The sequence below is a fragment of the Branchiostoma belcheri genome, unplaced genomic scaffold, assembly GCF_001625305.1.
Source record: "Branchiostoma belcheri isolate BF01 breed outbred unplaced genomic scaffold, Haploidv18h27 scaffold20, whole genome shotgun sequence".
Taxonomy (NCBI): domain Eukaryota; kingdom Metazoa; phylum Chordata; class Leptocardii; order Amphioxiformes; family Branchiostomatidae; genus Branchiostoma; species Branchiostoma belcheri.
In genome coordinates, this window is record NW_017803491.1 from 1,068,110 (window position 1) to 1,082,742 (window position 14,633).

A 14,633-nucleotide genomic window follows, 5' to 3' on the forward strand; every position below is an offset into this window, starting at 1 on the left:
TATGGCATCGGTTTATCTGCTAAACCTACCTTGTACGGTAGAACAGAAGATAGCCCCCAGGCAGAATGTAGGGACACTTACTCTGACAGGCGTTTAACGTTGTAAGAGCTGAGTGAATATGGTCGCTGGTCAAACGCACTAATCACTATATACAGCAGGTTGAATGAAATTGTACGTGGACAACGACACAGAAATTCATAGAAGTAGTGTTTCTTAATAATATGTTTTACAGCTGTCGGTAAGTATGGAGGCGTGATACTTAGTAGTAAGCCAGTTGAATATAGAGCAGTCGCATGTTACATGCATGTTAGTGACTGAAAAAGAAAAACTGTTAAAGGGACAAAAATAATTTATAAAATGTATGTGACGCATTACGTTATGTAATGTAAAATGTACAGGTAGCAGAGCTAACTTAGTATCGATGAGGTTTAAAATATAATTTTGTACATAACCCTCTATTTTCCCTGATGGACAGGTCTCTCTTATTAATGTACTAGGGGAAACATGGAATAAGCGATGATCATATGGTAGCAAAGTTTTATCTTATGTAAGTAATAAATGATAATGACGTTGAGTAAAGATTTGGCATGCATTTTAGGGGAAAAGGTATATGATGATGGATAAAATGTTTCACTGTATGTACAGTATTGTCCTTTGCGCATATCAAAGAGATTTTGTTGTATATCTTAAAGAACGCTATACATGTACTTTGAAAGAGCTAGGAGAACTTCCCTTCTTTATGAACATTATATACTTGTTAATCTAGCAACATGTTTTATGAGACAAAAAATATGTTGTATAGTTTTGAATTTCAAATAACCTTCTCTTGCACGAGGAAAATCAAGTTGTTTGTGTTTACCCTGATTTTATAGACCAGGAAATTAAAGCTAGATCATTGTTAGAAACAGAACCAAAGACTTGCTGTATGGCTGATATTTTCGTATCTTACATGATATCGACTGTCATATACATATACTGAAGCGCACAGATGTCCTTGCTGCAAACATGTACATGTACATGCCTGTATCCATAGTTTTCATGAAATAAACATTGCAACCACATGAGGTAGACAATACATTACATCCGATCCTAACAATGGAGGCCACAAACAAACATAGAGAATGACAAACGCAACTTAAAGACAATACTTTACATCAATCTCTTGGGGATAAAAACCTAACTGTGTACACACTGAAGTTTATAGTATAATTGTATTTTGCAGAAAACGTTGAATTAATAACCAGGTGTGAGTGTAAGAAACAGATACCTTTTATCGGCTTGTATGACCACCCAGGTACATGTATATCTATAGAAACAATGACAGAACGGTAGACAATCCCAGCCTGGTATCTCTGTCTTTTAATCAACCACACGGACTTTCTTTTAGGTATCCAAGGACACCGGCAGGTATCAATTTTTCAGAACATGAAATTACATTATATATTCATCAATGATTTCCTGTGTCACTAAAAGAAACAAGGCCGCTGTCTTGTTTCATGACATCCTTGAATATGGTAACAGAGGCTTTAATGGTTTGAGACTTTTAATAATTAAAAGTTGTTACGTGGAGACCCAGAACTCTTTGAGGGAATCATAACTTACACCATCAAGGACCTGGATGAAGGGGCCAAAATAGACACAGGTCGAAACATTCTCTCTGTAGCCTGTGGATAAACCTTTTACAAAATCGCACTGCTCTCGATCATACACAGGAAATCCACCTACTGATTTAGCTGAGACAAGCAGTGCAGAATGTGGAAGAAAAGCTTTGATTTGGCGTGAAAGTAGCCAACTGGGAAAAGTATTAGGACAATCAATGAGTTTGGTCAAAAGATTTCTGTCTTCATCATCGATGAAGAAAATTGTCTGTTTCCCTCTTATTATCATACACAAGGTAAACACATTGTGTCTACGCATCTTGGAACATTTCTTATTCCCTGAGAAGTCCCACTAATGATTTTAAAATATTTTTAAAATGTCCTCCCTCGAAGCAGCCACCTTTAGAAATGTATATGCAATTGTATATATCTGCCACCTCAGAAATGTATATGGTATTGTATAAATCCACCACCTCAGAAATGTATATGGAATTGTATATATCCACCACCTTAGAAATGCATATACAATTGTATAAATCCGCCACCTCAGAAATGTGTAAAAATTATGCAATTGTATAAATCAGCCACCTCAGAAATGTATATGCAATTGTAAATATATATATAATTCCGCCACCTCAGAAATGTATATATCATAAGATCAACGACGATATTCTGGCCACAAGGCCATTTTGTGCTATTTTTTCTGAGACGAGCGTTCATCTCTAAACATTCCACCAGCATTACATCGGGATAACACCATCACTCTTACAGTAAACATGTCCTACTGGTCTATATTTCCCTGAACTTCTATGGAAGGTCAATCTGGTAATGGGATCAAATAATGGTCCCTACAAACATGCTGAGATTAAATGTCTTCAATTTACCGCATATGGTGAATTCGTCTGTTAAGACCCCTAACTGCATAATGCTTTCCTATTTATGATTTTTTCGTATCTACAGGGATTTTTGTAGACTTTCTTAAATTTTCCAAAAGGGTTTTTTCTTCGGTGAAATTTGTTGGTGAGGTTTAGGGTTTGCGGGTAGGCATCGTTATTTGTGGACGGTATTACAGAAGAAGTTGGCATTTGGTATGCAGATAGGCCGGTGTCTGCAAACCAACTGTCTACAGCAATCATGGGCCTCATGGCGGGTTTCTAAGGAACTACAGAAAAACTACTGGTGTTGTTAACGTAAATATTACAATAATTATTGTTGCATGTAAACAAAAATATTATTTAGAGTCGTCCCCATTGGTACGTGGAGCATTCGAATCTGAATAAGTCATTAAGTGATATAAACATGCGTATATTAGACGTTCGTAGGCCATATTAGGTTAACTGTCAAAGCATCCTGCCAGCAAGTAGTTCTTTCTGATTTCTTCACCACAGGGTATCGGCAGGCGGTTTTTCACTGACGCCTAAAAGTCTCGTGTTTCATCCTGACAGCGTCCTTTGACTCCACCTGTGATGTACGCGGACGTCAAAACGGTCAGGAAGGAGCTTAATCATCCCCACCATGTGGCAGATGGGATCATCCCTTTAAAGCTTCCAAAGATTAAAACATGCTGAATGATTGATCCGGATTATCTTGCAGACGCCGTGCTATGCTTAAACCTGATTGAAACGAGATCATAAGGATTTGGGTTTTACCATGTATATTTTAGTGACTTTTTTATGCATTTTTTTATGTATGTTGAAGTAACAAACCATGCCCGTTACCTAGGTCACTGTTTGAAAAAAAAGTACACAGTTTTCACAACCGAAGTACAAAGAAATATCTAATCGTGTTACTTCACATTAAATTTCAATGTTTTTAAAAAATACAGTTTAATAAGGCTTAAAGCAGAAACCGCTATTACATGTGCAAGTGCCCTATTTGATATATTTTTTGTAATAATTTAATGCTATATATATGATGATGAATACTTTTGAATACTATTCCCCAAAAGTTGTCATTTTCACAATTTTATTTGTATAAGAGTGTAAAAGTAATCATTTACTTTAGTTTTCAGCATCTGTTGCTAATTTTAACATCATAAGTAGACATAATATTTTGTATGCCTGTGAAGAAAAAAAATTGAATAGTATTTATTTCTTGGGTTGTGGTAAATAACTGATGGCATTAAACATTATTAGCTATTTCCATAAGAGCCAACGTCTATCGACAATACTTCATCCTCTATGAAGCAATGACTTAAAAGATACAAAAGGGTCATTAAGTATCTGACGCCATGTTCATTTTACAAATGCTATCAGGTAAAAACAGGCACCTCGTCGGCAATATGCTATTAATATTAATCAGTTTCACCTGTCAATTTGTGTGTTTATGTGCGCATTGTATTCATTATCTTTAACCCTAGGAAGGTCACAGTATTTAAGCGCCCTACGTCACTGTCATTTTGTGCATTGTTACAAAAAGCCATAATGCCGTGCTTCGTGCCCAATCAGGGGTTTTATGAAACTAAATCTTGCACCTATCGATTAAAGTTTCGTCTTTTATAAATTTGCCAGAAACTATTTTCTGAATCCCAGGCATTACGCTCATAAGTGCTCAATAAATATAAAAAAGTACAAATAGCATTATATATGTATGAGTATGACTATATGTTAGGCGATCGAATATCATATTAAAAAAATAAAGATAAAAAAATATATTTTTCTTGTGTACTATCCCCCATTTAAATACACATTCATGGTAAGACCGTTCTTAAAACAATACCTTCAAACCACGTTGTAAGCTTAATCACAGCACGTTAAAGTCAATATTTCATAATCGTTTTATTACAAATATTAACAACTAGCATTGACCTGATGAGAAATGTGCTTTGAACAAATTATACTGACAATACTGAAAGGTTAAAACATCCAGCAAGGCAGACAATACTTACGTAATGATCACATGGTGGAGAACAAACACCTAATAAACATCTTAGCATTTTCTGTAGGAACCAATACCATCCATCTTCAACAAAAGGTAGTCATTTCAACTATGAAATATTGAAAAGAAGAATTTGATGAATGAGCAATAAGTGTCATGTTAAGAGAAATGTCATTTTAAGCAGAAAGGTCGCAACGGAATATGGACTGCAAAGTTGAAGTATTTGTATCATTTCCAGGGGTTAATTGGATCACACCCCCTTTCTTCTGCTTGTGAATAATGTATGGGTTGACTAAGTGCAGACAGCGGGCATTGCACATTAGATGATGAATGATTACAAATGACAGGAGCTATATAAGGCTACTGCAGCACTATGCTTGCCTTGCGACCCAGTTTGCTAATCGATCCTATCGTCATGCCAAAAAGTCAAACAGCATTGCAACAACCAGTTCTTCCATATGGTTTTGTTTCTATTGAGGAAGTACTTCGTACTGGATTCAAGGAGCTTAAAAATATATATTTTAAGCTCCTTGCTTGATTGGAGCTCCGTTAGATCTGAAAATAAGAAAACGCCTTTTTAATATATTTATTTAAAATCGTGCATTTGTGCAATTGCATTGGCTGAAATTTATAGCTACATTAACCAGGAGGCAACATTAGCTTATGTCGAAGGCAATCCGGAGATTGACATGGTTAAGGAATTATGGTAACGTGTATTAAAATATCATAGATCCTCAAGTTGAAGAGTTCATACCTGTGGCAATCTTCAATGATATCCTAACTCCTAATATCTAATGGATAACTATAGCATGGGTCCAATAAATGAAATGATGTAGAATATGGTGTGTATCGATCCGTCTAAAAGGTATTCCTAAGATCCTCTGCACCATGCGGTAGCAGGATGACAAGTCCAAGGTTTTAACCTTGAGCTACACGCTGCAATAGATGCTTATGTGACTCACGTATGAAGGATTTCTACAACCTAAGGCATTAGCTTTCTAATACTGCTGCCGTCCAATTTTGAACTGCTTGAAGATTGATAGTACCGTAGTATGACCTCCAGCACCACATGCTTTCCGAACGTACCAAGTATCATTTCCTTGGCTCTGCTTTCATCTTTGAACTTTCTCAACGTGCAATCTTCACTAGCACCGGGCTTTCTGCCATTTAGTCCATTTGTAAAGTTGTCATTTCCAACCGCTAAAGGCAAAGTGTTATGATGTAAGGAGAGTGGGTTTGATCTTGCTTGCTTACTTACTTAGCACCTTGTCGCAATGATACCCCAAAGCAAACTTCTACAGTATCAAATGTATGTGATGACTTATGTATCAAATGTATCCTGCAATCCTGAAATCAAGTGTAGAAATAAATATGCATATCACAATACTCTGCATGCAAGAAAAACTCCTTGAAGTAAATATCATAAGTAGTAATAATAGTGCCGGTTAATGTATAGATATTACACGAACCAGTAATTCTCAAGCATTTTTGATTCATACTTCCGGAAGTACCGGATCTGTAATTCGTCCTAGTAATGCCCTTCAGGGTTAGACGAAGTGCCTCTATGGGATCATTTCATTTGAGTGGATGCAATTTGTTTTTGCTCTCCAATTCATCTTCCACATCGAATCCATCAAACCTGACACCCGGTTACTCACCGTTCGTGACTGCTAGAAATTCAAATCTCACCACATTTGCAATTTAGATATTTGCCATATGTAATAAATCTTCCTCACAGGTGTACATTACATGACAGAACATAGTTCTGCAGAAAACCCGATTAATTTTTTTAGATAATTATTTAGATAAACAATAGAAACTTTCGAACGACCTTCGAAGTTTTTACTACTAAGAATGCATACACAATATGGTATTAATGACTTCAGTGTAGCCCTTTTGCTATAGCGAAACTTTACAACGGGATTATTCAAAGGATCCCTGTTGATACTGCCTTGTGGCGCTTGCCTACCTTTCCTATAACGCAGTAAAAGAGACTTAGACAGGACAACAAGACTTGGGTGGTTCGCTGTCCAAGACGAATGAGACGTATCTTTCACGGCACCTCAGGCTAGTCTGAAGAGTGATATGTACTTCTAGTATCTCACGGTGGACATCTCTGATATTTTAGATTCTGCACTAGAAACCATTGACGCAGAGGCAGATGACATTTAATTCTGCTTTGAAATCGGCACTATTATATCACAAAACGTTGGGTATTGCCGATTGCTGAAACTGCTGTACGAATGTTCCCATAATCCCATTTACATGCGGCATTGATACATTCTTTGTAGACATGAGTGGTCCGATCTCTGTCATTCTTGGGAAAGACAAATAAAGTCGTAACCGGTCGAATTCCGTCTCAGGGCTGTCATTTTCCCAAAGCTACGAATGGTTATTTGTAGACAGGGTTTCAAGCCAGCCTTGTCAGCGGAGCAGGCAGCTGTCTGCATCTTCAACTTAAACATGAAAAATCTTCCTTCAAAGACAAATCATCACAGAAACATATTTCATTTCCTACGATACTAGTTGTCAGTTCCTGTGCATCAATGCAAGGGTAGACCTGTATGATATCAACCCAAAGCAGTCCAAACGTACCAAGAACCAGCTGTCGGCATCTTCTACTTAAACATTATAATCTTCCTTCAAAGACAAATCACAGAAACATTTTCCATTTCCTGCGATGATAGTTGTCAGTTTCTGTGCATCAATGCCCTTTGTGATTTTAGCCCAAAGCTGTCCGAACGTACCAAGACCCACTCCAGGCGACACACTGAGGACTACAGTGAACCACTATTGGACAAGGATTGACGGTCTGTTTCTCATTGATGTAGATAATCTGCCTGAGAATCTCGTGTTTCATCCTTCGACTCCACCTGTGATGTATGCGGACGTCAAAGGGGGAGGTTAATCATCCCCGTCATGAGACAGCTGGGATTGACTTTTTCATGTTGAGAAAGACGGTAATTCACTTCAAATTTAAAGCAGTATTCAGTAATGATTATAACGGTAACCAGACCGTATTGCACATAGTTAGATGCTTGGATGGGGATAGAATTTCGCTGCTGCTAGAACTATTGCAGCATCATTACAGTGTTTTTTCTCAACCTCATATAGCCTTGAACTTTAAGGATACACATGAACATGAATTTATAACAATATTAATGATAATCCTTTTTGACCGCTATGTGACCGTTTGAATTCGGCAAATGACTCTGCCTTTAATTCGGGTCGTCGCCCCTTCCTCTCTGATTGATTTATAAAAGAACATGATAACAAGAAAACTATCATCATATCTGGTGTAGAATCAATATGACTTGATGGATAAGGAATAGCCTCGTGGAAAAGTATTACCCGATGCGGAGGACAGGTGGACAGTTTTCTCAAGTGTGTCTAATGAGAATCCCACAGCATCGGTTTCTGCCTGTCCGATCAATCGCATGAATAAGAGCGCCATCGGTATACGTTATGCAACCAGGGTCGTATTGTATTCGGTATACGATTGAGACTGAGCGATATTCAATATCCAGCATCTGCCCAATGGTGGGCTGTCGCCAAAAGTTGCCAAAGTGTAGCGATAACATGGTGACATGCCAACTGGTGTGGTGGTTCTTCCGAAAATCAATTGTTCTCGATACGGATCTGCTCGTAATTCGAAAGGCATATCTACAAATTCAAGAAATTAAATGTAGATAGCACAGTCAATGATGTTCTTTTTTTACGATGTACATTATAGAAGTGACCAGTAAAGTACATCATATTGAACTATTGAACATATTGGTTCACTGCAGAGGCTTTTATGGATAATTTCTCTAAACGCATCAGTAGCTTTTATGATTGTTCGTATATTTTTGTCAATCTACCTAGTACTACTTAATGCAGTGTTGTACAGATTCTTATCCCAATGCACCACATACGGTGCTACTTAATCAAGCTTAAGATCAAATGTTTCTATTATTTAATTGTGCTTATATTTGACCTTCCCGGCGTCTGTAGATAAGTACAGGGCTGTATAAGGTCGTTCACTACAGATTGCCGAAAGACAGGATAATCCCCTGGGAGATTATCTAAGCCGATCATCCGGGACCAGCTGATTAAAGCAGACCTCCTTGCTCATCACCAAATCCCTTGATTGATGCTGAAAACACAGCATATGACCCAACAGGATACATATTAATTTTTGTCGAATACGTGATCAAAGGCCAACTATGTCTGGTATTAAAAGGCAGCCAAGCGATCATGGAAAAGACCTTGTTGATCGCATAGATTTGATTACGTTATCAAAAAAGAATCCAGGGTTCCAACAAGGCAGTGGTTGTAATGGCTGTAGAAACTTTTTAATACAAAATTTGAATTCTTTCCTTAATGAAATTATTCAAAAGCAATCAATATAGGTAACAAAATTCAATTCGTATGTATTGGTTCGTAGTTGACTGAACAAGGATTTCAGAAAGATTTAAATGTATATTATGCTCTGTTTATTTTGTATTCATTTTCATTAGAATGTATCTGAAAATGCAAAGTAATGAAAATTAGCTGCAAACACAGGGGTATTACTCAAATGGGTATAATTATATCCCCACCAAGCGTCAATTAGATGAGTCACGAAGGTGACGGTGAAATTACATTATTCACTTTCCTGTGGTGCCCTACGCCTTGCCGTATTGGGTGGAATTAAATGTATATATTACGCACTTAACGCATCAATTTCGCTCAATATGTCTCTCTGGAGACATATTTCTGTCATAACAGTAAACGAGACCACATCTAGCAGGGAATGCTCTTAATGCTGATAGCGTGCGTAGGTTTACTTTGAGGGTTGAGGAAAATACAATATGCATCCCATGACAAATTCTTAATATATCGTAAGACACCAATTGAAACATTGACTTAAATCTCCAAATTCATAAATAATTGATGAATGGGTTTTGAAATGCCATTTGTATATTTGCAGAGCTGGCTTAGTCTAGCTGACTTTAAAAAAAGCACAAAACAAGCAACAAGCACAAATAATAAACATAATATAATCATGTTATCCTATTTCAAGTAATGAAGTTTCGAAAATAGAACTTTTCATCAGGTCGGTAAAGTTAAGTATAGGATATAAGGGGTCTTTTTTATACAACCAAAAGTTCCTACCTTGCTTACATTTCGGTGTCTGTCAGACACCTTCTTCAGAGATTCAGACTGGAGTTCTGCCTATATGTAGTGATGAAGTTTACTGCTTGAAAAAATAAATATTCAGTTACCTTGCCACCAAATCAATTTCATCAAACTTTATTCATAATTTAAGTTGGCGCTGTTGATGATAATTCTTTGTCTGTACAAAGTCCCTTGCTATGCCAATTTTCAACTCAATTGCTTCCGACGCAGTTGGACATGGGCCATAAAGTTATACGACTGAAGAGTTAAACTGCAGTTGCCAAGTTAGACAGGACTTACGGTTAGCATAGCACCGGCTTCTGACTACTAATGATTTTATTGGAAGATCCAACTACGTCATTGGCATCCAGTGCAGTTTTTAGGGCTTGGAAACCCAATTGTTCAAAGTCAATATTCTAGTTACTTATCTAGTGAGTTGAAACTACATTATTACCATCATGGAGCAAAAATAACCAAAATTCTGACGGAAAATGGTTACAGGAAGGGCCCTTTGCTAACTTTTAAGGTACAACTCATAAAATAAAGGACTCATCTTGAGGCTTGTCGTACAGTTTTAAATACAAATCGTAACCCAGAGTATGAAATACTGATTGAAATTTGCTAACGTGAAGCAGTATGTGTCAATATCATACAGTTTGCCTTATTCAGAATATTTACAGTTGTGCCGCTCTAAAATTACATTGGATGCCTTTAAAAGGAACAGCGGCCAGATACTGATTCACTTAGACATGTCAATCAAGAATCCAATTAACAACTTTCGGTTGATAATATCATCTATTAATCATCAATACAAGAATAATAAATTTTGGCAAACAGTTTGGGGCTATACAAATAAATTCATAACAACACAATTTTCATCTCATTACAATCCATATAGAATCCATATCAAACACTTCCAAACTTTTTAATGCCATATCGATTTTGATTCTTCGTGACAGGTCATACGGAAAAAAGTATCAAAATAGTCAGATGAAATATTTCATCCATATTCAACTTGATGAAAGCAGTGACTCTAGAAAGATGATATGTAAATGAATGTGATTCGTAGGACGACACACATATAGCAAAAGTGACTCGCACCAACCATTGAGTAATTGCATTAGATAGGTATAAAATGAACTGGCAAGACAATTTGCATCTACCAAAACGGTACATTTAAGGACAAGGCTAAGGAAAAAAAACAAAGTCATAGACTTCCTATAATCTGCCCTGTTCCAACAAAAAAAAAGCTGCGACCTAATACGGTAGGGATATATATCTAAAGAAAACAGATTAGTGTATTTTAGAGAGGTGACGTAAAACAATTATCCCTCGGAATCCTACAAGGCCCAAAGCAATTATCTCGGTAAGGACATCCCAATAGAGATGTCTCTCCGTAGAGGTAATCCATACAGCCTCTTCCCTCGTGACCTTGAATGTGCAATTAAAAAGAAAACATGGTGGCAGCTACAGTGGAAATGCTTCAAGGTTCGAAAAGCCGGAAGAAAAACATTAAAGAATACAATGTCATTTTGTATCTGCATGAGCATCTCCATTGTTTATGTAGCTATCCTTTGCATACTGTTACAGACATCACTACGTACATGAAATGGTAGCTGGTAAATGATATATGATTAAGATTAAATGAAGAACCATAGTTGGCATATAATACAAATTAAAGTGTGTGGATGACTTCATTCTTTAATGCTAAAGTGGAAAGGTCGTGAATAAACACATGTCTCCATAGTTTACTTCTGACATCTCTTTAGGGACTTTGGCGACCTGCTGTAATTATCAGCTATTTATACCTTCATGGAAATGTCAACCACTCACCCATGTGTAGAGTTACAAATGTTTATGTAAGCTCGAAGTGAACTTAACATCGGTATGCCGTGTTGGTATGCACATTCCATATATAAAGACGTACGTTGACGTTGTTCGACTGCAGTACTTTTCTCAAGTCGGACTAACTAAATATCAGAAAGGAAACAAAAGGGAACATTTCCCCCACCAGTAGTGCATAATATATATGTATCACTAGAAAGGTAACATTTGCAAGGCAATTGTTACATTTCTATGTTAATTCTTACTCAAACACATTCATATATATGGCGACAGCAGACTAAATCCCTCCTGCTATAATATTGCAACATTATGTAACACATCACTAGTTACCATGGTGACAGACGTCTGGTTCAGGTCATTGATCTTATTTGTTTGGAGAAGAAGAAGATGAAGAAACTGAGCAAAAACAATATGTTTCCCATCGGTAAACGTAGATATGGTCAAAACATCAACTCTATAAACAGCGTCCTTTCCTTTAGAAAGAAGTTAGAGGAAAGTGTTAGTAAGACGATATGCACTGAAAACTTTACATCAATTCATTCCCAAGGGTAGTATCAGGATGCTATCCGCACGAAGACCTCAAGGAGATAGAGGATCACTTTTAGCATTCACAATTCCATTTGATTAATTTAGCGTTGTTATCAAGCAAGAACAGGTGCTGATGACAAGCATGATGTCTACAGCTCATTGAGTTAGTGTTCAACTGTATCTGGCTCGATCAACACCCACATTCATTATCTAAATGTTGATTTCTTTATCAAGTACATCATGTTGACAACGACTAATAACAAAATTTATCTTCTCACTGAAAGATAGCCCATCCCTACTACTGATATTCATCTAGATTGAAACACACCATGCATATATAGTGTGGTTCACTGAGTTATCTGAATTACAGTTTAAGATGAATTTGATTATATTGTATTGTACGATATTGCGCAAGGCACGCTTCTTGATAACATTTATAAACAAACTATGGTCCCTACGTTTCTATGGCGACAAATTACTTGCATGAGTTGACGTATGAGCAATAAGTTTAATGTTGAGAAAGATGTCATTGTGTGTAGGGAAGGGTCGCAACGGGATATGAATTACCAATTTGATGTATTGGTTGCAAGGGTTAATTTAATCTAGTGCCCTTTCTTTCCTTTGGGACAATTCATGGCTACGGTAAATGTATACAACGTCGTATCGGGAGGCCCCGACCCGAAATTACGAGCTGCTATTCTTTATCTAATTTTTCTGGTACTCTTCGTATTAATGGCAGTAAACTTAAGGTTAATGTCGGTGGGCTATTTCTAATGTCTCCAGTCATATTACTGTTCTTGATAATTTGAATATTCCAGCTTTTTTGAGAGAGATATTTTGGAAATTCTAGAGTTGTATTCCAAACTATTGTCTCAAAGCATGATGCTTTTTTTCTTTGTCAATAATACGTTATCCATCCTCGGGTCATAAAAGGGCTAGATGCCATTTATGGCAACTATCATTAGTACTAATTTGCAAAGAGCCATAGAATACTGCACTGAACAATGAAAATAATATATTCTAAATGTTCACACATTACCCGATGCATGTGTGTAGTATTGATTTTGTGAGAATGAAAAACGTGATGTATCATAACTCTGTATACAGTCTGTAAGTTTCTGGCCCTCGAACTACCGGGGACACCGGTGTCTGCCTCGGCGACTGTATGTAGCTCACGTTCCAGCGGACCCCATACCAACCTAATACCACCAGCACAGCGAACCACTTCCATCTAATTCTGACCTGATGGTAGATTGATGGTACACTAGTAATCTCCAGCGCCATCATACATTTATGACCTTTGTGATGTGATTTTCCCAAGTAAGCCTTTATCTCCCACCGTCACACACATTGTGTACCTACTAATGTCGCTTCCTGTATATCTTATTTGTCTCAGAATCAACCACGTACAAATGTATCTTTAAAGACGAGAAACGAATAGCCAGCCTTTTTAGATGGTTGAAAGGAGTGCTCCTGGTAGTGCTGAAATTGCCTATCATCTTCTTATCTTTCTGATTCATACGCCAATTCGGTACCAAATCTTCTGTTCTTGCCATTAATTCCCTCCAGCCTTATACGAGGTGCCTCAGAGGGGTCGTCTAATCCGAGTGGAGGCAATTCCTATTCATCATTATGTGTGTCCTAAGCTTCCTGTCTATCATAGCTGATCTCTTAGTTATCTTTGTAATCTGCAGCGTGCAATACTTTCAAAGGAAACCAAACTTTCTTCACCCTCTTTAAAAATTACTTAGAAACTATTTTCCGCGAGAATTTTTACCTAACTCAATTAACTTTTTTCATTTTCTTTAAAAGAAAACATCACCTCTTTTCATCGATACCAAAAATCCATTAAATCTACTTATTCCCTACACCTAATGTGACTTCAAAACAAGTGTGTGGGTCTTTCATGTCCCCCAGCTATGTAATTGAACGACCATGTTGCCCTATTTTTCTACCCATATTCGATTATACGGCACGGCAGCCTGCACGGCTGCTGAAGCTTCCGATTCCCCCAGTCTAATACCTTGTAGCGTCACTTCGATGATGTGTTCCGGCGATAGTTATTTGCGGGCGCGCCGAATTGCTTTGACAAAGACTTCCTCTGGTACTATTGATGGGGACTCGACTGATCCTGCCTCTCAGCGAGATTTTCTCCTCCCTTTCACCGCTGTAAAATGGCCTTCCTAGATCAAGAGATTTGAGCTTCGTGGTCGAAGATTGATGTTGGGGAGTTCTCCGGGCTTTCAAAGGACCACTCTCTGTGAAAGGAGCAGCATTCCCGCTGTCTATTGAACCAAGGATTGGATTCTGTTCGACACGACTGCCATGATCAGAGCGTTGGCTGCGCATTCACAGCAGCGACTTTTCCCTCAGCAATGTTTCACCCGGAGTAGAGTAATTGAGTATTTTACGAGTACGATATAAGGATAGCTGAACCACCAGTGATCCATATGCAAGCCTACTGCCACGCCAGAATCTAGAATGTCAAAATGTTACGGAGTAGTAACTTCTGTGAAGATAGTTGTACTTATCTAGCACATTTTTGGTAACTCTACCTTTCCTGTGTCCATATTTCCTGTAATGGAGATACTCAACGCACAGGATTTGTGAAATTCTATTGTAACCATTGGCGTCGTGCAGTGTGTC